The following is a 22,867-nucleotide window of genomic DNA, read 5'->3' on the forward strand; positions in this document are numbered from 1 at the left end:
GTCCATCGTCTTAAAAATGCAGCCATCAAAATATATGGCATTGCTGATGGTTCTCAGTTGTCTTTTTGGAACCAGTTTAAATACTTTAATTGACATTTTATTGCTGAAAGATATTTGGTGTAGAGGATTTCCAGCTATCAATACATAGATTTCTATTATCTGCAAATGATGTCATCAATATCATGGGAAACATCTAGTAATATTTCTTTAAGTTTTCATACTTGTTAATTTCATTCTTGAGACAGATTTCGACTCAAACATATTTAGTTGTCCCATTTTCATATGTCTTGGCCCATTTTAATAATATACTGTATATATTATTTTACTCTTTTCGAGAAGGTCCAAAGTTTTGACCAAGTAAAACATTGCACTGTGATCAGGATTTGAACGTGTGTGGGGATTTGCGGCCATCACAGCCAATTATAGGCTCACTTTATCAGATGTGTTTGCCATGTGAACACAGAGAACAGCCTGTGAGAAGATTTTGGCCTAAGTTCGCATGAATATCTATTTAGGATACAGCCATGAGCAAGAGAACTTGACTGACTTACTGAAGAGAAAGGAGTGGTCTGAGATCAAAGAGTAGAATGGATTGTATATTGGATTGGATTGAATGAATGGATTGTATATTGAGAAACGCAGAGATTTTGTTGACCACATGTTTCTCATGGTTAAAATTGTCTTTGGTTTCCACACACTGTCAGGGAATTAATCTGCATTGTTTTATTATTCCCAGCGTCTACTATATTTTCTTTTCACTAATCTTTCATGTGCAAAATCCAATCTTTTCAAAGGTAAAACAATAAACTGTGAACACGATTTCATCCAACATGAAGATTTCAAGTCCATCGTCTTAAAAATGCAGCCATCAAAATAGTGATTTTGTTGACCACATGTTTCTCATGCTTAAAATTGTGGTTGGACACGGCGCACTGCCAGGGAATTAATCTGCATTTTTTTTATTATTCCCAACTTTTACTATATTTTCTTTTCACTAATCTTTCATAAGCAAAATGCAATCTTTTCAAAACTGATACAATAAACTGAACATGATTTCATCCAACATCAAGATTCAAGTCCATCGTCTTAAAAATGCAGCCATCAAAATATATGGCATTGCTGATGGTTCTCAGTTGTCTTTTTGGAACCAGTTTAAATACTTTAATTGACATTTTATTGCTGAAAGAAATTTGGTGTAGAGGATTTCCAGCTATCAATACATAGATTTCTATTATCTGCAAATGATGTCATCAATATCATGGGAAACATCTAGTAGTATTTCTTTAAGTTTTCATACTTGTTAATTTCATTCTTGAGACAGATTTCGACTCAAATATATTTAATTGTCCCATTTTCATATGTCTTGGCCCATTTTAATAATATACTGTATATATTATTTTACTCTTTTCGAGAAGGTCCAAAGTTTTGACCAAGTAAAACACTGCACTGTGAACAGGATTTGAACCTGTGTGGGGATTTGCGACCATCACAGCCAATTATAGGCTCACCTTATCAGATGTGTTTGCCATGTGAACACAGAGAACAGCCTGTGAAAAGATTTTGGCCTAAATTCGCATGAATATCTATTGTAGGATACAGCCATGAGCAAGAGAACTTGACTGACTTACTGAATAGAAAGGAGTGGTCTGAGATTAAAAAGTAGAAGGAGATGAGTGGATTGTATATTGAGAAACGCAGAGATTTTGTTGACCACGTGTTTCTCATGGTTAAAATCGTCTTTGGTTTCCGCACACTGTCAGGGAATTAATCTGTATTGTTTTATTATTCCCAGCTTTTACTATATTTTCTTTTCACTAATCTTTCATGTGCAAAATCCAATCTTTTCAAAGGTAAAACAATAAACTGTGAACACGATTTCATCCAACATGAAGATTTCAAGTCCATCGTCTTAAAAATGCAGCCATCAAAATATATGGCATTGCTGATGGTTCTCAGTTGTCTTTTTGGAACCAGTTTAAATACTTTCATTGACTTTTTATTGCTGAAAGAAATTTGGTGTAGAGGATTTCCAGCAACCAATACATAGATTTCTATTATCTGCAAATGATGTCATCAATATCATGGGAGACATCGAGTAATATTTCTTGGAGTTTTCATACTGCTAAATCACATTCTTGAGGCAGATTTCGAGTCAAACATGTTAAGTTGTCCCATTTTCATATCACTTGGCCCGTTTTAATAATATACTGTATATATTATTTTACTCTTTTAGAGAAGGTCCAAAGTTTTGACCAAGTAAAATACTAAGCTGTGAACAGGATTTGAACCTGTGCGGGGATACCCCATTGGATTTCAAGTCCAACACCTTAACCACTCGTCCATCACAGCCAACTGTTGCATAATCTATCAGATGTTTTTGCCATGTGAGCACAGAGGGAGAGCCTGTGAGAAGATTTTGGTCTAAGTTCACCTGAATCTCTACTGAACTACAAAGCCATGAGCATGAAAACTAGACTGACTTACTGAAGAGAAAGAAGTGGTCTGAGATCAATGAGTAGAAGGAGATAAATGGATTGTATAATAAGAAACGCAGTGATTTTGTTGACCACATGTTTCTCATCGTTAAAATTGTGGTTGGACACCGCGCACTGCCAGGGAATTAATCTGCATTTTTTTTATTATTCCCAACTTTTACTATATTTTCTTTTCACTAATCTTTGATAAGCAAAATCCAATCTTTTCAAAACTAATACAATAAACTGAACATGATTTCATCCAACATGAAGATTTCAAGTCCATCGTCTTAAAAATGCAGCCATCAAAATATATGGCATTGCTGATGGTTCTCAGTTGTCTTTTTGGAACCAGTTTAAATACTTTAATTGACATTTTATTGCTGAAAGATATTTGGTGTAGAGGATTTCCAGCTATCAATACATAGATTTCTATTATCTGCAAATGATGTCATCAATATCATGGGAAACATCTAGTAATATTTCTTTAAGTTTTCATACTTGTTAATTTCATTCTTGAGACAGATTTCGACTCAAACATATTTAGTTGTCCCATTTTCATATGTCTTGGCCCATTTTAATAATATACTGTATATATTATTTTACTCTTTTCGAGAAGGTCCAAAGTTTTGACCAAGTAAAACATTGCACTGTGATCAGGATTTGAACGTGTGTGGGGATTTGCGGCCATCACAGCCAATTATAGGCTCACTTTATCAGATGTGTTTGCCATGTGAACACAGAGAACAGCCTGTGAGAAGATTTTGGCCTAAGTTCGCATGAATATCTATTTAGGATACAGCCATGAGCAAGAGAACTTGACTGACTTACTGAAGAGAAAGGAGTGGTCTGAGATCAAAGAGTAGAATGGATTGTATATTGGATTGGATTGAATGAATGGATTGTATATTGAGAAACGCAGAGATTTTGTTGACCACATGTTTCTCATGGTTAAAATTGTCTTTGGTTTCCACACACTGTCAGGGAATTAATCTGCATTGTTTTATTATTCCCAGCGTCTACTATATTTTCTTTTCACTAATCTTTCATGTGCAAAATCCAATCTTTTCAAAGGTAAAACAATAAACTGTGAACACGATTTCATCCAACATGAAGATTTCAAGTCCATCGTCTTAAAAATGCAGCCATCAAAATAGTGATTTTGTTGACCACATGTTTCTCATGCTTAAAATTGTGGTTGGACACGGCGCACTGCCAGGGAATTAATCTGCATTTTTTTTATTATTCCCAACTTTTACTATATTTTCTTTTCACTAATCTTTCATAAGCAAAATGCAATCTTTTCAAAACTGATACAATAAACTGAACATGATTTCATCCAACATCAAGATTCAAGTCCATCGTCTTAAAAATGCAGCCATCAAAATATATGGCATTGCTGATGGTTCTCAGTTGTCTTTTTGGAACCAGTTTAAATACTTTAATTGACATTTTATTGCTGAAAGAAATTTGGTGTAGAGGATTTCCAGCTATCAATACATAGATTTCTATTATCTGCAAATGATGTCATCAATATCATGGGAAACATCTAGTAGTATTTCTTTAAGTTTTCATACTTGTTAATTTCATTCTTGAGACAGATTTCGACTCAAATATATTTAATTGTCCCATTTTCATATGTCTTGGCCCATTTTAATAATATACTGTATATATTATTTTACTCTTTTCGAGAAGGTCCAAAGTTTTGACCAAGTAAAACACTGCACTGTGAACAGGATTTGAACCTGTGTGGGGATTTGCGACCATCACAGCCAATTATAGGCTCACCTTATCAGATGTGTTTGCCATGTGAACACAGAGAACAGCCTGTGAAAAGATTTTGGCCTAAATTCGCATGAATATCTATTGTAGGATACAGCCATGAGCAAGAGAACTTGACTGACTTACTGAATAGAAAGGAGTGGTCTGAGATTAAAAAGTAGAAGGAGATGAGTGGATTGTATATTGAGAAACGCAGAGATTTTGTTGACCACGTGTTTCTCATGGTTAAAATCGTCTTTGGTTTCCGCACACTGTCAGGGAATTAATCTGTATTGTTTTATTATTCCCAGCTTTTACTATATTTTCTTTTCACTAATCTTTCATGTGCAAAATCCAATCTTTTCAAAGGTAAAACAATAAACTGTGAACACGATTTCATCCAACATGAAGATTTCAAGTCCATCGTCTTAAAAATGCAGCCATCAAAATATATGGCATTGCTGATGGTTCTCAGTTGTCTTTTTGGAACCAGTTTAAATACTTTCATTGACTTTTTATTGCTGAAAGAAATTTGGTGTAGAGGATTTCCAGCAACCAATACATAGATTTCTATTATCTGCAAATGATGTCATCAATATCATGGGAGACATCGAGTAATATTTCTTGGAGTTTTCATACTGCTAAATCACATTCTTGAGGCAGATTTCGAGTCAAACATGTTAAGTTGTCCCATTTTCATATCACTTGGCCCGTTTTAATAATATACTGTATATATTATTTTACTCTTTTAGAGAAGGTCCAAAGTTTTGACCAAGTAAAATACTAAGCTGTGAACAGGATTTGAACCTGTGCGGGGATACCCCATTGGATTTCAAGTCCAACACCTTAACCACTCGTCCATCACAGCCAACTGTTGCATAATCTATCAGATGTTTTTGCCATGTGAGCACAGAGGGAGAGCCTGTGAGAAGATTTTGGTCTAAGTTCACCTGAATCTCTACTGAACTACAAAGCCATGAGCATGAAAACTAGACTGACTTACTGAAGAGAAAGAAGTGGTCTGAGATCAATGAGTAGAAGGAGATAAATGGATTGTATAATAAGAAACGCAGTGATTTTGTTGACCACATGTTTCTCATCGTTAAAATTGTGGTTGGACACCGCGCACTGCCAGGGAATTAATCTGCATTTTTTTTATTATTCCCAACTTTTACTATATTTTCTTTTCACTAATCTTTGATAAGCAAAATCCAATCTTTTCAAAACTAATACAATAAACTGAACATGATTTCATCCAACATGAAGATTTCAAGTCCATCGTCTTAAAAATGCAGCCATCAAAATATATGGCATTGCTGATGGTTCTCAGTTGTCTTTTTGGAACCAGTTTAAATACTTTAATTGACATTTTATTGCTGAAAGATATTTGGTGTAGAGGATTTCCAGCTATCAATACATAGATTTCTATTATCTGCAAATGATGTCATCAATATCATGGGAAACATCTAGTAATATTTCTTTAAGTTTTCATACTTGTTAATTTCATTCTTGAGACAGATTTCGACTCAAACATATTTAGTTGTCCCATTTTCATATGTCTTGGCCCATTTTAATAATATACTGTATATATTATTTTACTCTTTTCGAGAAGGTCCAAAGTTTTGACCAAGTAAAACATTGCACTGTGATCAGGATTTGAACGTGTGTGGGGATTTGCGGCCATCACAGCCAATTATAGGCTCACTTTATCAGATGTGTTTGCCATGTGAACACAGAGAACAGCCTGTGAGAAGATTTTGGCCTAAGTTCGCATGAATATCTATTTAGGATACAGCCATGAGCAAGAGAACTTGACTGACTTACTGAAGAGAAAGGAGTGGTCTGAGATCAAAGAGTAGAATGGATTGTATATTGGATTGGATTGAATGAATGGATTGTATATTGAGAAACGCAGAGATTTTGTTGACCACATGTTTCTCATGGTTAAAATTGTCTTTGGTTTCCACACACTGTCAGGGAATTAATCTGCATTGTTTTATTATTCCCAGCGTCTACTATATTTTCTTTTCACTAATCTTTCATGTGCAAAATCCAATCTTTTCAAAGGTAAAACAATAAACTGTGAACACGATTTCATCCAACATGAAGATTTCAAGTCCATCGTCTTAAAAATGCAGCCATCAAAATAGTGATTTTGTTGACCACATGTTTCTCATGCTTAAAATTGTGGTTGGACACGGCGCACTGCCAGGGAATTAATCTGCATTTTTTTTATTATTCCCAACTTTTACTATATTTTCTTTTCACTAATCTTTCATAAGCAAAATGCAATCTTTTCAAAACTGATACAATAAACTGAACATGATTTCATCCAACATCAAGATTCAAGTCCATCGTCTTAAAAATGCAGCCATCAAAATATATGGCATTGCTGATGGTTCTCAGTTGTCTTTTTGGAACCAGTTTAAATACTTTAATTGACATTTTATTGCTGAAAGAAATTTGGTGTAGAGGATTTCCAGCTATCAATACATAGATTTCTATTATCTGCAAATGATGTCATCAATATCATGGGAAACATCTAGTAGTATTTCTTTAAGTTTTCATACTTATTAATTTCATTCTTGAGACAGATTTCGACTCAAATATATTTAATTGTCCCATTTTCATATGTCTTGGCCCATTTTAATAATATACTGTATATATTATTTTACTCTTTTCGAGAAGGTCCAAAGTTTTGACCAAGTAAAACACTGCACTGTGAACAGGATTTGAACCTGTGTGGGGATTTGCGACCATCACAGCCAATTATAGGCTCACCTTATCAGATGTGTTTGCCATGTGAACACAGAGAACAGCCTGTGAAAAGATTTTGGCCTAAATTCGCATGAATATCTATTGTAGGATACAGCCATGAGCAAGAGAACTTGACTGACTTACTGAATAGAAAGGAGTGGTCTGAGATTAAAAAGTAGAAGGAGATGAGTGGATTGTATATTGAGAAACGCAGAGATTTTGTTGACCACGTGTTTCTCATGGTTAAAATCGTCTTTGGTTTCCGCACACTGTCAGGGAATTAATCTGTATTGTTTTATTATTCCCAGCTTTTACTATATTTTCTTTTCACTAATCTTTCATGTGCAAAATCCAATCTTTTCAAAGGTAAAACAATAAACTGTGAACACGATTTCATCCAACATGAAGATTTCAAGTCCATCGTCTTAAAAATGCAGCCATCAAAATATATGGCATTGCTGATGGTTCTCAGTTGTCTTTTTGGAACCAGTTTAAATACTTTCATTGACTTTTTATTGCTGAAAGAAATTTGGTGTAGAGGATTTCCAGCAACCAATACATAGATTTCTATTATCTGCAAATGATGTCATCAATATCATGGGAGACATCGAGTAATATTTCTTGGAGTTTTCATACTGCTAAATCTCATTCTTGAGGCAGATTTCGAGTCAAACATGTTAAGTTGTCCCATTTTCATATCACTTGGCCCTTTTTAATAATATACTGTATATATTATTTTACTCTTTTAGAGAAGGTCCAAAGTTTTGACCAAGTAAAATACTAAGCTGTGAACAGGATTTGAACCTGTGCGGGGATACCCCATTGGATTTCAAGTCCAACACCTTAACCACTCGTCCATCACAGCCAACTGTTGCATAATCTATCAGATGTTTTTGCCATGTGAGCACAGAGGGAGAGCCTGTGAGAAGATTTTGGTCTAAGTTCACCTGAATCTCTACTGAACTACAAAGCCATGAGCATGAAAACTAGACTGACTTACTGAAGAGAAAGAAGTGGTCTGAGATCAATGAGTAGAAGGAGATAAATGGATTGTATAATAAGAAACGCAGTGATTTTGTTGACCACATGTTTCTCATCGTTAAAATTGTGGTTGGACACCGCGCACTGCCAGGGAATTAATCTGCATTTTTTTTATTATTCCCAACTTTTACTATATTTTCTTTTCACTAATCTTTGATAAGCAAAATCCAATCTTTTCAAAACTAATACAATAAACTGAACATGATTTCATCCAACATGAAGATTTCAAGTCCATCGTCTTAAAAATGCAGCCATCAAAATATATGGCATTGCTGATGGTTCTCAGTTGTCTTTTTGGAACCAGTTTAAATACTTTAATTGACATTTTATTGCTGAAAGATATTTGGTGTAGAGGATTTCCAGCTATCAATACATAGATTTCTATTATCTGCAAATGATGTCATCAATATCATGGGAAACATCTAGTAATATTTCTTTAAGTTTTCATACTTGTTAATTTCATTCTTGAGACAGATTTCGACTCAAACATATTTAGTTGTCCCATTTTCATATGTCTTGGCCCATTTTAATAATATACTGTATATATTATTTTACTCTTTTCGAGAAGGTCCAAAGTTTTGACCAAGTAAATCATTGCACTGTGATCAGGATTTGAACATGTGTGGGGATTTGCGGCCATCACAGCCAATTATAGGCTCACTTTATCAGATGTGTTTGCCATGTGAACACAGAGAACAGCCTGTGAGAAGATTTTGGCCTAAGTTCGCATGAATATCTATTTAGGATACAGCCATGAGCAAGAGAACTTGACTGACTTACTGAAGAGAAACGAGTGGTCTGAGATCAAAGAGTAGAAGGAAATGAATGGATTGTATATTGAGAAATGCAGAGATTTTGTTGACCACATGTTTCTCATGGTTAAAATTGTCTTTGGTTTCCACACACTGTCAGGGAATTAATCTGCATTGTTTTATTATTCCCAGCGTCTACTATATTTTCTTTTCACTAATCTTTCATGAGCAAAATCCAATCTTTTCAAAGGTAAAACAATAAACTGTGAACACGATTTCATCCAACATGAAGATTTCAAGTCCATGGTCTTAAAAATGCAGCCATCAAAATAGTGATTTTGTTGACCACATGTTTCTCATGCTTAAAATTGTGGTTGGACACCGCGCACTGCCAGGGAATTAATATGCTTTTTTTTATTATTCCCTACTTTTACTATATTTTCTTTTCACTAATCTTTCATAAGCAAAATCCAATCTTTTCAAAACTAATACAATAAACTGAACATGATTTCATCCAACATGAAGATTTCAAGTCCATCGTCTTAAAAATGCAGCCATCAAAATATATGGCATTGCTGATGGTTCTCAGTTGTCTTTTTGGAACCAGTTTAAATACTTTAATTGACATTTTATTGCTGAAAGAAATTTGGTGTAGAGGATTTCCAGCTATCAATACATAGATTTCTATTATCTGTCATCAATATCATGGGAAACATCTAGTAATATTTCTTTAAGTTTTCATACTTGTTAATTTCATTCTTGAGACAGATTGCGACTCAAATATATTTAATTGTCCCATTTTCATATGTCTTGGCCCATTTTAATAATATACTGTATATATTATTTTACTCTTTTCGAGAAGGTCCAAAGTTTTGAACAAGTAAAACACTGCACTGTGAACAGGATTTGAACCTGTGTGGGGATTTGCGGCCATCACAGCCAATTATAGGCTCACCATATCAGATGTGTTTGCCATGTGAACACAGAGAACAGCCTGTGAAAAGATTTTGGCCTAAATTCGCATGAATATCTATTGTAGGATACAGCCATGAGCAAGAGAACTTGACTGACTTACTGAATAGAAAGGAGTGGTCTGAGATTAAAGAGTAGAAGGAGATGAGTGGATTGTATATTGAGAAACGCAGAGATTTTGTTGACCACGTGTTTCTCATGGTTAAAATTGTCTTTGGTTTCCGCACACTGTCAGGGAATTAATCTGTATTGTTTTATTATTCCCAGCTTTTACTATATTTTCTTTTCACTAATCTTTCATGTGCAAAATCCAATCTTTTCAAAGGTAAAACAATAAAGTGAACATGATTTCATCCAACATGAAGATTTCAAGTCCATCGTCTTAAAAATGCAGCCATCAAAATATATGGCATTGCTGATGGTTCTCAGTTGTCTTTTTGGAACCAGTTTAAATACTTTAATTGACATTTTATTGCTGAAAGATATTTGGTGTAGAGGATTTCCAGCTATCAATACATAGATTTCTATTATCTGCAAATGATGTCATCAATATCATGGGAAACATCTAGTAATATTTCTTTAAGTTTTCATACTTGTTAATTTCATTCTTGAGACAGATTTCGACTCAAACATATTTAGTTGTCCCATTTTCATATGTCTTGGCCCATTTTAATAATATACTGTATATATTATTTTACTCTTTTCGACAAGGTCCAAAGTTTTGACCAAGTAAAACATTGCACTGTGATGAGGATTTGAACCTGTGTGTGGATTTGCAGCCATGACAGCCTATTATAGGCTCACTTTATCAGATGTGTTTGCCATGTGAACACAGAGAAGAGCCTGTGAGAAGATTTTGGCCTAAGTTCGCATGAATATCTATTTAGGATACAGCCATGAGCAAGAGAACTTGACTGACTTACTGAAGAGAAAGGAGTGGTCTGAGATCAAAGAGTAGAAGGAGATGAATGGATTATATATTGAGAAACGCAGAGATTTTGTTGACCACATGTTTCTCATGGTTAAAATTGTCTTTGGTTTCCACACACTGTCAGGGAATTAATCTGCATTGTTTTATTATTCCCAGCGTCTACTATATTTTCTTTTCACTAATCTTTCATGTGCAAAATCCAATCTTTGCAAAGGTAAAACAATAAACTGTGAACACGATTTCATCCAACACGAAGATTTCAAGTCCATCGTCTTAAAAATGCAGCCATCAAAATATATGGCATTGCTGATGGTTCTCAGTTGTCTTTTTGGAACCAGTTTAAATACTTTCATTGACTTTTTATTGCTGAAAGAAATTTGGTGTAGAGGATTTCCAGCAACCAATACATGGATTTCTATTATCTGCAAATGATGTCATCAATATCATGGGAAACATCGAGTAATATTTCTTGGAGTTTTCATACTGCTAAATCTCATTCTTGAGGCAGATTTCGAGTCAAACATGTTAAGTTGTCCCATTTTCATATCACTTGGCCCGTTTTAATAATATACTGTATATATTATTTTACTCTTTTCGAGAAGGTCCAAAGTTTTGACCAAGTAAAACACTACGCTGTGAACAGGATTTGAACCTGTGCAGTGATACCCCATTGGATTTCGAGTCGAACGCCTTAACCACTCGACCATCACAGCCAACTGTTGAATAACTCATTAGATGTTTTTGCCATGTGAGGACAGAGGGAGAGCCTGTGAGAAGATTTTGGTCTAAGTTCACCTGAATCTCTACTGAACTACAAAGCCATGAGCATGAAAACTAGACTGACTTACTGAAGAGAAAGAAGTGGTCTGAGATCAAAGAGTAGAAGGAGATAAATGGATTGTATATTAAGAAACGCAGTGATTTTGTTGACCACATGTTTCTCATGCTTAAAATTGTGGTTGGACACCGCGCACTGCCAGGGAATTAATCTGCATTTTTTTATTATTCCCAACTTTTACTATATTTTCTTTTCACTAATCTTTCATAAGCAAAATCCAATCTTTTCAAAACTAATACAATAAACTGAACATGATTTCATCCAACATGAAGATTTCAAGTCCATCGTATTAAAAATGCAGCCATCAAAATATATGGCATTGCTGATGGTTCTCAGTTGTCTTTTTGGAACCAGTTTAAATACTTTAATTTACATTTTATTGCTGAAAGAAATTTGGTGTAGAGGATTTCCAGCTATCAATACATAGATTTCTATTATCTGCAAATGATGTCATCAATATCATGGGAAACATCTAGTAATATTTCTTTAAGTTTTCATACTTGTTAATTTCATTCTTGAGACAGATTTCGACTCAAATATATTTAATTGTCCCATTTTCATATGTCTTGGCCCATTTTAATAATATACTGTATATATTATTTTACTCTTTTCGATAAGGTCCAAAGTTTTGACCAAGTAAAACACTGCACTGTGAACAGGATTTGAACCTGTGTGGGGATTTGCGGCCATCACAGCCAATTATAGGCTCACCTTATCAGATGTGTTTGCCATGTGAACACAGAGAACAGCCTGTGAAAAGATTTTGGCCTAAATTCGCATGAATATCTATTGTAGGATACAGCCATGAGCAAGAGAACTTGACTGACTTACTGAATAGAAAGGAGTGGTCTGAGATTAAAGAGTAGAAGGAGATGAGTGGATTGTATATTGAGAAATGCAGAGATTTTGTTGACCACGTGTTTCTCATGGTTAAAATTGTCTTTGGTTTCCGCACACTGTCAGGGAATTAATCTGTATTGTTTTATTATTCCCAGCTTTTACTATATTTTCTTTTCACTAATCTTTCATGTGCAAAATCCAATCTTTTCAAAGGTAAAACAATAAACTGTGAACACGATTTCATCCAACATGAAGATTTCAAGTCCATCGTCTTAAAAATGCAGCCATCAAAATAAATGGCATTGCTGATGGTTATCAGTTGTCTTTTTGGAACCAGTTTAAATACTTTCATTGACTTTTTATTGCTGAAAGAAATTTGGTGTAGAGGATTTCCAGCAACCAATACATAGATTTCTATTATCTGCAAATGATGTCATCAATATCATGGGAAACATCGAGTAATATTTCTTGGAGTTTTCATACTGCTAAATCTCATTCTTGAGGCAGATTTCGAGTCAAACATGTTAAGTTGTCCCATTTTCATATCACTTGGCCCGTTTTAATAATATACTGTATATATTATTTTACTCTTTTCGAGAAGGTCCAAAGTTTTGACCAAGTAAAACACTGCGCTGTGAACAGGATTTGAACCTGTGTGGGGATACCCCATTGGATTTCGAGTCCAACGCCTTAACCACTCGGCCATCACAGACAACTGTTGAATGCTTTATCAGATGTTTTTGCCATGTGAGGACAGAGGGAGAGCCTGTGAGAAGATTTTGGTCTAAGTTCACCTGAATCTCTACTGAACTACAAAGCCATGAGCATGAAAACTAGACTGACTTACTGAAGAGAAAGAAGTGGTCTGAGATCAAAGAGTAGAAGGAGATAAATGGATTGTATATTAAGAAACGCAGTGATTTTGTTGACCACATGTTTCTCATGCTTAAAATTGTGGTTGGACACCGCGCACTGCCAGGGAATTAATCTGCATTTTTTTTATTATTCCCAACTTTTACTATATTTTCTTTTCACTAATCTTTCATAAGCAAAATCCAATCTTTTCAAAACTAATACAATAAACTGAACATGATTTCATCCAACATGAAGATTTCAAGTCCATCGTCTTAAAAATGCAGCCATCAAAATATATGGCATTGCTGATGGTTCTCAGTTGTCTTTTTGGAACCAGTTTAAATACTTTAATTGACATTTTATTGCTGAAAGATATTTGGTGTAGAGGATTTCCAGCTATCAATACATAGATTTCTATTATCTGCAAATGATGTCATCAATATCATGGGAAACATCTAGTAATATTTCTTTAAGTTTTCATACTTGTTAATTTCATTCTTGAGACAGATTTCGACTCAAATATATATAGTTGTCCCATTTTCATATATCTTGTCCCATTTTAATAATATACTGTATATATTATTTTACTCTTTTCGAGAAGGTCCAAAGTTTTGACCAAGTAAAACACTGCACTGTGAACAGGATTTGAACCTGTGTGGGGATTTGCGGCCATCACAGCCAATTATAGGCTCACTTTATCAGATGTGTTAGCCACGTGAAAACAGAGAACAGCCTGTGAAAAGATTTTGTCCTAAATTCGCATGAATATCTATTGTAGGATACAGCCATGAGCAAGAGAACTTGACTGACTTACTGAAGAGAAAGGAGTGGTCTGAGATGAAAGAGTAGAAGGAGATGAATGGATTGTATATTGAGAAACGCAGAGATTTTGTTGAACACGTGTTTCTAATGGTTAAAATTGTCTTTGGTTTCCGCACACTGTCAGGGAATTAATCTGCATTGTTTTATTTTTCCCAGCTTTTACTATGTTTTCTTTTTTTGTAAATTCTTTATTTTGGAATTTTACACATCACCATTAAAACCAACACCAATTCTCAGGTACAGTTAGCGAAATGTTAAGCAAGGGTTGGTTTCAGGCGAGAAGGAAGGAAAAATTGAGGGAAAAATAGGTAGGGGAGAAAAGGGAGAAAGAAAGGGAAAGGGAAAAAGGGTACACATACATATACAGTATCAACAACATTAACATCAACATCATGTGGTCGACAACAGAAGCACAATCATTAAATGGGTGCACTTTGGAAAATAACACATCGCACTACATTACAATTGGGCTATCTAGTTTGGGGCAGTGAGGCTAAAAACCCCAGAACAGAAGCCGTCTAATTCAGTTAAACTTGAGAAACTCTAAAATGCCTTTAAAGAGGATTGTCTTCTAAATACCTATTCCAAGGGGCCCAAGTCAACACATAAGCTTTATGATTATAAATTTCCCAGCTAGACAGCTCCTCTAAGCGAGAGATCTGATTTATTTTGGTATACCATTCTCCTAACGTGGGAGGAGCTGCATCCTTCCAATGGACAGCTATCAACTGTCTCGCCGCACTCAACATCAGTGGAAGAAGCCCATGTTTTTTTGGTAAAAAATCTTTAGACGGGCATGAAAGGAGAGCCTCCGTGGCTCTAAGATCAACCTTTATTAGTTTTAATTTTCTGAGAACTAGTTCAACTCCCTCCCAAAACACCCGCAATCTAGGGCAGTCCCAGAATATATGTGAATGATGTCCTCTAGAATTGAGGCATCGCCAACATTCATCATTATCCGCGAGGCCCAACTGGAATAATTTAGCTGGAGTTAAATGCCACCTAGTTAATATTTTATAAGAATTCTCCTGCAGAAGTACACATCTAGAAAAACCCCTGGCATTTGACAGCATTTTAGATATTTGGTCTTCTGTAAACGTGGTATTAAGTTCCATTTCCCAAGAGTGTATAAACGAGGGTTTAGAATGTACAGTCGGAGAGATGAGATGCGAGTAAATGCGAGATATAATTTTTAGCCGTGGGGATGGAAGTTTAACCATAATATCTAACCAAGACCAATTAGATTTAGACGGGAATCTCCGTCTGATCTGTAAAAGTGTACATCTGATGTGTTGTTTTTGGAGAAAATTTGTTGGTTGAGTCGACATGCCCTGTGGCCAAGACCCCTCCCGCAAGATGCCTTTACCATAAAAACTATTCAACGTTTCTCCAGGGATGTTGGACCATAAATTGTATGGGTCTTGAAAATCTAGCTCTAACAAATAGGGAATTGAGCCGATCGGTGTCAATATTGAGGGGAAGGTATCTTCCGGGAACTCTCCCATTACCAATCTTTTAATACGCAATGTAGTTGTAGTTACGTCATCCAACCTAAGAGAGGCCGGCGGTTTAGCCTTAGTCCAAAGATACGGCAAACCCCTCGGGCCCAATAAAGCCCAGTCAACACTATCCCCCTCCTCCCTTCCAGCACAGGACACCACCTTTAACCATCTACTGAGATGAATAGCCTTATAGTATAAAAAAAGGTCTGGGACCCCCAATCCTCCAGAAGAGATAGGGCGAGAAAGAAACTTATATGGCAACCTAGCCCTTTTAGATTTCCAAATAAATTTTCCAATAAGGGATTTTAATGTTCCAAAAAATGTCAGGGGAATCCAAATCGGAACCATGTTCATGGTATATAGTATAATAGGCATTATATATGCCTTAAACACTTTAATACGACCCATCCAGGATAAAGTGGGTAGGCTATACTTCTGCATCAGGCTTTTGACCTTTTGAATTAAAGGAATGTAATTATTGTGGAATAGGTTGGCGGGATCTCTAGTTATCGTTATTCCCAAATATCTAATAGAATTAGTAGCCCAAGAAAATGGAATCTGCGTACGAATAGTGGAGGTCTGAGAGTGAGGGAGACCAACGCTTAGCACTTCAGATTTTGATAAATTAATTTTGAAATTAGAAAGGAGACCAAAATGATGAAAGGCCTGAAGGATAATTGGGAATGCCCGGGATGGATTGGCGATAAGGAAAAGCAGATCATCTGTGAAAGCTAGAGTTTTAAGTGACCTTCAACCCACCGACAACCCCTCTATACGTTGGTCTTGTCTGATGCTTTGTATCAAAGTTTCTACAACTAAAATGAACAAAGATGGCGACAAGGGACAACCCTGTCTAGTCCCGTTATTAATCCCAAAACTATCTGACAGGGTGCCGTTAACTCTGACTTTGGCCGTCGGTTGGGAATAAAGCGAGAGGACCGCTGTTATATATTGGGGGGAAGCCAAACCTAAGCATTACTTGTTCCATGAACCTCCAGCTCACTCTGTCGAAAGCCTTCTCAGCATCCGTCGACAGAAGCATCAAAGGTATACCCCGAGTCTTAGCAAACATTATAGACTGAATGACTTTAGTAGAATTGTCCTTCCCTTCCCTGCCTCTTACAAAACCTACTTGATCTGCATGAATTAGCTTAGGTAAGAAATTGCTTAATCTGCCCGCCCGCTAATATTTTAGCCCACATCTTAATATCTGCATTAAGCAGTGATATTGGTCTGTAGCTAGCGCACAGGTTGGGGTCTTTACCCTCCTTAGGGAGGACTGTAATGTATGCCTCTAAGGATTGTCTAGGGGGGAGCTGGCCTTCCAGATAGGAATTAAACAAAGACACTAGGCGAGGTAACAGTGTTTTTATAAACTTTTTATAATAGATAATGGGAAGACCATCTGGACCCGGTGCCTTTCCGTTCGGAATAGTAGAAAGAGTGTCTAAAATTTATTTGGGGGTAACTGGAGCAGTCAGCAAGGACTGGCCTTCAAGAGTTATTTTAGGGAGATGTAGTGAGGTCAAGAATTCTTTTATTTTTGCCAAGGCTGTGGCTGGCTCCTGCATGCTATCCGGTGTATTTAAATTGTATAAATTTTCATAAAAGGTTTTAAAATCCCTGGCAATATCTGCAGTCCCGAGAATTGAGGAGCCATCCAAAGCTCTGAGTTGTCTAATAAATGTCTTTTCTTTTTGTTTCTTAAGTAGGGATGTCATAAGCTTACTACTTTTATTGCCATGAAGATAAAACTTCTGCTTACTTCTCATGTAGATTTTTGCTGATTGAATGTTTAAAAGGTTTTTCAATGAGGTTCTCAGATCTGTCAGTTCAGATAATGTTTTATTTACCTGAGATCTCTTATGTAGTCTCTCGTAGGAGCTTATTTGATGTAGAATAGACACAACCTTTTTTGTTCGCTCTTTTTTCAAATAGGAGCCTAGGGCTATAAATTCCCCTCTCATTACTGCTTTATGTGATTCCCATACCATAGGCAAGGGCGGGCCTGAGTGCAAATTATTTTGAAAAAAGAAGTCAAGAGTGTTTGTCAGTTTTTCAATGTGGGAATCCGAGTCCAACAGTGTCTCATTCAGTGACCATGACCCAGCCGGCCGTGGTAGAGTTTTTATCTCTGTCAAGGAAAATGGGAGCGTGGTCTGAGAGAGAGATGATATCTATATTAGCTTTTTTAACTAATTGGAGATTAGCTGTTTGTATCAATAGGTAATCAATTCTGTGATAGCTATTATTCGGATGGGAATAAAAAGTGTAATCTCTGCCCGAAGGAAAAAGTGTTCTCCAAGGGTCTATCAGATGCAATTTTTGTAATGAAAGGTGTAATCTTCTCAGCGCCCTTTGAGCCGACCTGCCTGTTGAAGTATCTAAAATTGGGTTCAAAGATACATTAAAATCCCCTTCCACCAACAACAGACCCTCAGTAAAAAGTTCTAGAACATTCATTGTTTTACACAGCCAACCTATCTGGTTCCTATTTGGGGCATATAAATTACACAGGGTAATCTTAGTGTTGGCCAAAAAGCCCTTAATTATAATGTACCTGCCTTCTGAATCCGATAAACAATCACTCAAAATAAAGGGAACATTTTTCTTTATAGCAATACTCACTCCACCCGACGCTGAACCACCCGTACTGTGATACCAGGTCGGGTAGCGAGATCTAGACATATCTGGGACTCTCCCTTTTTTAAAATGTGTCTCCTGCAGGAAAACTATACTAGACTTCTTTGAATGCAAAAGATTCATTACTTGGCTTCTCTTACTTGGGGATCGCAAGCCCTTTACATTATACGAAGCCACTGTCATAGTGGCGAAGTTCACCTTATCACCCATAGTTTGGTAAAGGAAGTAATAACAAAGATTCCTCTGTCATCAAACCACCGAAATTAAAAAAAAACAAAGAGATAAAAAAAATAACAAAAACCCTAAAAATTATTAAGATAAAACAAGAGAAATATAACAAGAACCAACTACCTGCCTGTAGCAGAGGTAGGGGGTCAAACATACCTCCCATAACAGAGCAGGAAATAACATTTCTGACACACAAGTGGCACATGTTAACTTATACGGCAATTGAATGATATCAACACATGAGTAAATGTCAAACTTAGCAAGCTAAAATAAGATAGAACATGTCCGAATGGATCGAGGGGTCCGGCTCCAGTATTGGAAAAATGCAACCGAGAGAAGCACAAGAAAGCTCAGGGGGTATCTCCTTTTCCATTCCAGATTTCCCTCTTTTAGGAGTCGAGCGTTTCTTTCCTAGGACCCAGTCACCCTGCCCTCCAGTAAAAGCATGGACAGGGGGAGGTGTGCGATGATCCATGTCCAGAGGTAGCCAGGAAGGAATATCCATAGGGGCAATGCCAAAAGCGTCCCATATTTTGGGTAAATCTTCAGGGGTCCGAACCATTATTTGCCTACCATCTCCTTGTATAGATATACCAAACGGAAACAGCCATTTATATAAGATTTTACATGAGCGCAACACCTCCAGGAGGGGCCTTAGGACTCTTCTTTTTGCAAGGGTTGACGGTGCAACGTCCTGATAAAGATGAATAGCAGATCCCTCATAAGAAAGATTTTTAATGTCTCTTGAGGCAGACAAAATAGCATTGGTATCCAAATAGCTCAATAGGCCGCAAATCACATCCCTCGGAGGTTCCATTGGCTTCGGCTTTGGTCTAAGTGATCTATGCACCCTCTCTATTATAATTCGATCACATGTTTCTTGTGGGATTAAGAGGGCAAAGATCTCCTTCGTAGATTTTTCTAATATTTCTGTGGAAACACTTTCAGGCAAGCCTTTTATCCGTATGTTCTTCCTGCGACTCCAATTTTCCTGATCCTCGAGAGCCAGAAAAGAGTTGTTAAGCTGTGTTCTGTGGTAGTCCAGATGCTCTCTCATGGCATTGGAGTGGCTAATGATAGAGGACTGAGAGGACTCCAAAGACTCCACTCTATTACCAATGTGTAGCAAATCCGCTCTCATGCCAGATATCTCATTAACTAATGGTTTTATAGCTTGTGCTAATAATTTTTTAAAAAACGATCTAGAAAGTTTCCCAGAATCTGATTGAGTGACATCGCTGCCTGAAGCATCATCACTGGAGTCTGAGTCCTCGACATGCTCCTCCTCCACAACCTCTGCAGGGAGCCTTTTAGCATTAGGCTTAGATGAAGCAGATTTATTTTTCAAAAATTTATCCATTTCACCCTGTTTGCTTCTATACGCCTGTGCAGCCAACGGTTTTGCACGCTCTTTGTTAGTTTTGACCATTTTGCTTAATTAAAGCGCGCCTTTAATTTACCACCCGTGCATCCAGAAAAGTCTAGCAGTGCATTTTTCTATATGAAAATAGCCCCATGCAACTTGGAGGGCGAGGGGTTAATATATGGAAACATCCGTGGGGATCTGCTGGAGCCGGTAGGGACAGGGTAACGTCAAATCCCCACCACGGCGCTGCAGAAAAGACACAATGTCCTCCTCACCAATGTCGCATAAATCTGTAGACAGCAGCACCTCTATGTGGGGAGAGCGATATCCCCCGATCCAAAAACAACTCAGACCCTGGGAAATGTCTCAGTAAAAATAGGGGGCCGTCAACACCTCGTCTGGCCCAGAGCCAGCACCCTCCTCCACCGCACGTAATGATAGTGCTCCCCGCAGGCCCCAGAGACAGATCACCGGGGGTTCCCTCTCACCGCCGTTTGCTCTAACGGGCGAGACCGCTCCTTGTTCCGCGGTCTCACGCCTCTATCGAGGGCCTCCTGCAGTCCGGTTTCCAGGCCTTGTGCTCAGGGGGATGTAAAGATGGCGCCCATCTCTCTCCAGCGCTGCAGCACCCTCCACGAGGCCGCTCTGCGCTCCGGTGTCACGGCGGAGAGCAGCAGCCCCTCTCTTCTCCCTACCACCCCTCACCTTCTCCTCCAAGCCCGGGGCACACTAAAATTAGTTTTAGCCACTTTCGTCCGGGCCAAATAAGGTAGTTTTGTGGCTGGAAGCGGGAGCTGCCATAAGACACGTCCTCCCTGTGTGAGATCCAGGCCACGCCCCCAGCTTTTACTATATTTTCTTTTAACTAATCTTTCATGTGCAAAATCCAATCTTTTCAAAGGTAAAACAAGAAACTGTGAACACGATTTCATCCAACATGAAGATTTCAAGTCCATCGTCTTAAAAATGCAGCCATCAAAATATATGGCATTGCTGATGGTTCTCAGTTGTCTTTTTGGAACAAGTTTAAATACTTTAATTGACATTTTATTGCTGAAAGAAATTTGGTGTAGAGGATTTCCAGCTATCAATACATAGATTTCTATTATCTGCAAATGATGTCATCAATATCATGGGAAACATCTAGTAATATTTCTTTAAGTTTTCATAATCGTTAATTTCATTCTTGAGACAGATTTCGACTCAAACATATTTAGTTGTCCCATTTTCAAATGTCTTGGCCCATTTTAATAACATACTGTATATATTATTTTACTCTTTTCGAGAAGGTCCAAAGTTTTGACCAAGTAAAACACTACACTGTGAACAGGTTTTGAACCTGTGTGGGGATTTGCAGCCATCACAGCCAATTATAGGCTCACTTTAACAGATGTGTTTGCCATGTGAACACAGAGAAGAGCCTGTGAAAAGATTTTGGCCTAAGTTCCCATGAATATCTATTGTAGGATACAGCCATGAGCAAATGAACTTGACTGACTTACTGAAGAGAAAGGAGTGGTCTGAGATTAAAGAGTAGAAGGAGATGAAAGGATTGTATATTGAGAAACGCAGAGATTTTGCTGACCACATGTTTCTCATGGTTAAAATTGTCTTTGGTTTCCGCACACTGTCAGGGAATTAATCTGCATTGTTTTATTATTCCCAGCTTTTACTATATTTTCTTTTCACTAATCTTTCATGTGCAAAATCCAATCTTTTCAAAGGTAAAACAATAAACTGTGAACACGATTTCATCCAACATGAAGATTTCAAGTCCATAGTCTTAAAAATGCAGCCATCAAAATATATGACATTGCTCTTGGTTCTCAGTTGTCTTTTTGGAACCAGTTTAAATACTTTCATTGACTTTTTATTGCTGAAAGAAATTTGGTGTAGAGGATTTCCAGTTATCAAAACATAGATTTCTATTATCTGCAAATGATGTCATCAATATCATGGGAAACATCGAGTAATATTTCTTGAAGTTTTCATACTGCTTTATTTCATTCTTGAGGCAGATTTTGTCCCATTTTCATATCACTAGGCCCGTTTTAATAATATACTGTATATATTATTTTACTCTTTTCGAGAAGGTCCAAAGTTTTGACCAAGTAAAACACTGCGCTGTGAACAGGATTTGAAGCTGTGCAGGGATACCCCATTTGATTTCGAGTCCAACGCCTTAACCACTCGGCCATCACAGCCAACTGTTGACTAATCTATCAGATGTTTTTGCCATGTGAGCACAGAGGGAGAGCCTGTGAGAAGATTTTGGTCTAAGTTCACCTGAATCTCTACTGAACTACAAAGCCATGAGCATGAAAACTAGACTGACTTACTGAAGAGAAAGAAGTGGTCTGAGATCAAAGAGTAGAAGGAGATAAATGCATTGTATATTAAGAAACGCAGTGATTTTGTTGACCACATGTTTCTCATGGTTAAAATTGTGGTTGGACACCGCGCACTGCCAGGGAATTAACCTGCATTTTTTTTTTTATTCCCAACTTTTACTATATTTTCTTTTCACTAATCTTTCATAAGCAAAATCCAATCTTTTCAAAACTAATACAATAAACTGAACATGATTTCATCCAACAAGAAGATTTCAAGTCCATCGTCTTAAAAATGCAGCCATCAAAATATATGGCATTGCTGATGGTTCTCAGTTGTCTTTTTGGAACCAGTTTAAATACTTTAATTGACATTTTATTGCTGAAAGAAATTTGGTGTAGAGGATTTCCAGCTATCAATACATAGATTTCTATTATCTGCAAATGATGTCATCAATATCATGGGAAACATCTAGTAATATTTCTTTAAGTTTTCATACTTGTTAATTTCATTCTTGAGACAGATTTCGACTCAAATATATTTAGTAGTCCCATTTTCATATGTCTTGTCCCATTTTAATAATATACTGTATATATTATTTTACTCTTTTCGAGAAAGTCCAAAGTTTTGACCAAGTAAAACACTGCACTGTGAACAGGATTTGAACCTGTGTGGGGATTTGCGGCCATCACAGCCAATTATAGGCTCACTTTATCAGATGTGTTTGCCATGTGAACACAGAGAACAGCCTGTG

The 22,867-nt window shown here is 36.9% G+C and overlaps 6 non-coding genes across 6 annotated transcripts; all 6 read right to left on the minus strand.

Annotated features, from left to right (window-relative positions):
- Positions 1–2,267: 2,267 nt before the first annotated feature.
- TRNAS-UGA (transfer RNA serine (anticodon UGA)) lies at positions 2,268–2,349 on the minus strand. The gene has a single exon. It is a non-coding gene; the product is annotated as a tRNA-Ser (tRNA).
- A 2,672-nt stretch (positions 2,350–5,021) lies between these two features.
- TRNAS-UGA (transfer RNA serine (anticodon UGA)) lies at positions 5,022–5,103 on the minus strand. The gene has a single exon. It is a non-coding gene; the product is annotated as a tRNA-Ser (tRNA).
- Positions 5,104–7,775: 2,672 nt separating this feature from the next.
- TRNAS-UGA (transfer RNA serine (anticodon UGA)) lies at positions 7,776–7,857 on the minus strand. The gene has a single exon. It is a non-coding gene; the product is annotated as a tRNA-Ser (tRNA).
- A 3,462-nt stretch (positions 7,858–11,319) lies between these two features.
- On the minus strand, positions 11,320–11,401 carry TRNAS-CGA (transfer RNA serine (anticodon CGA)). Its single transcript has one exon. It is a non-coding gene; the product is annotated as a tRNA-Ser (tRNA).
- Positions 11,402–12,996: 1,595 nt separating this feature from the next.
- TRNAS-CGA (transfer RNA serine (anticodon CGA)) lies at positions 12,997–13,078 on the minus strand. The gene has a single exon. It is a non-coding gene; the product is annotated as a tRNA-Ser (tRNA).
- An 8,826-nt stretch (positions 13,079–21,904) lies between these two features.
- Positions 21,905–21,986, minus strand: TRNAS-CGA (transfer RNA serine (anticodon CGA)). The gene has a single exon. It is a non-coding gene; the product is annotated as a tRNA-Ser (tRNA).
- Between the last annotated feature and the right edge of the window lie 881 nt (positions 21,987–22,867).

The sequence above is a fragment of the Dendrobates tinctorius genome, unplaced genomic scaffold, assembly GCF_039654945.1.
Source record: "Dendrobates tinctorius isolate UK_male_01 unplaced genomic scaffold, ASM3965494v1 ptg000151l, whole genome shotgun sequence".
Taxonomy (NCBI): domain Eukaryota; kingdom Metazoa; phylum Chordata; class Amphibia; order Anura; family Dendrobatidae; genus Dendrobates; species Dendrobates tinctorius.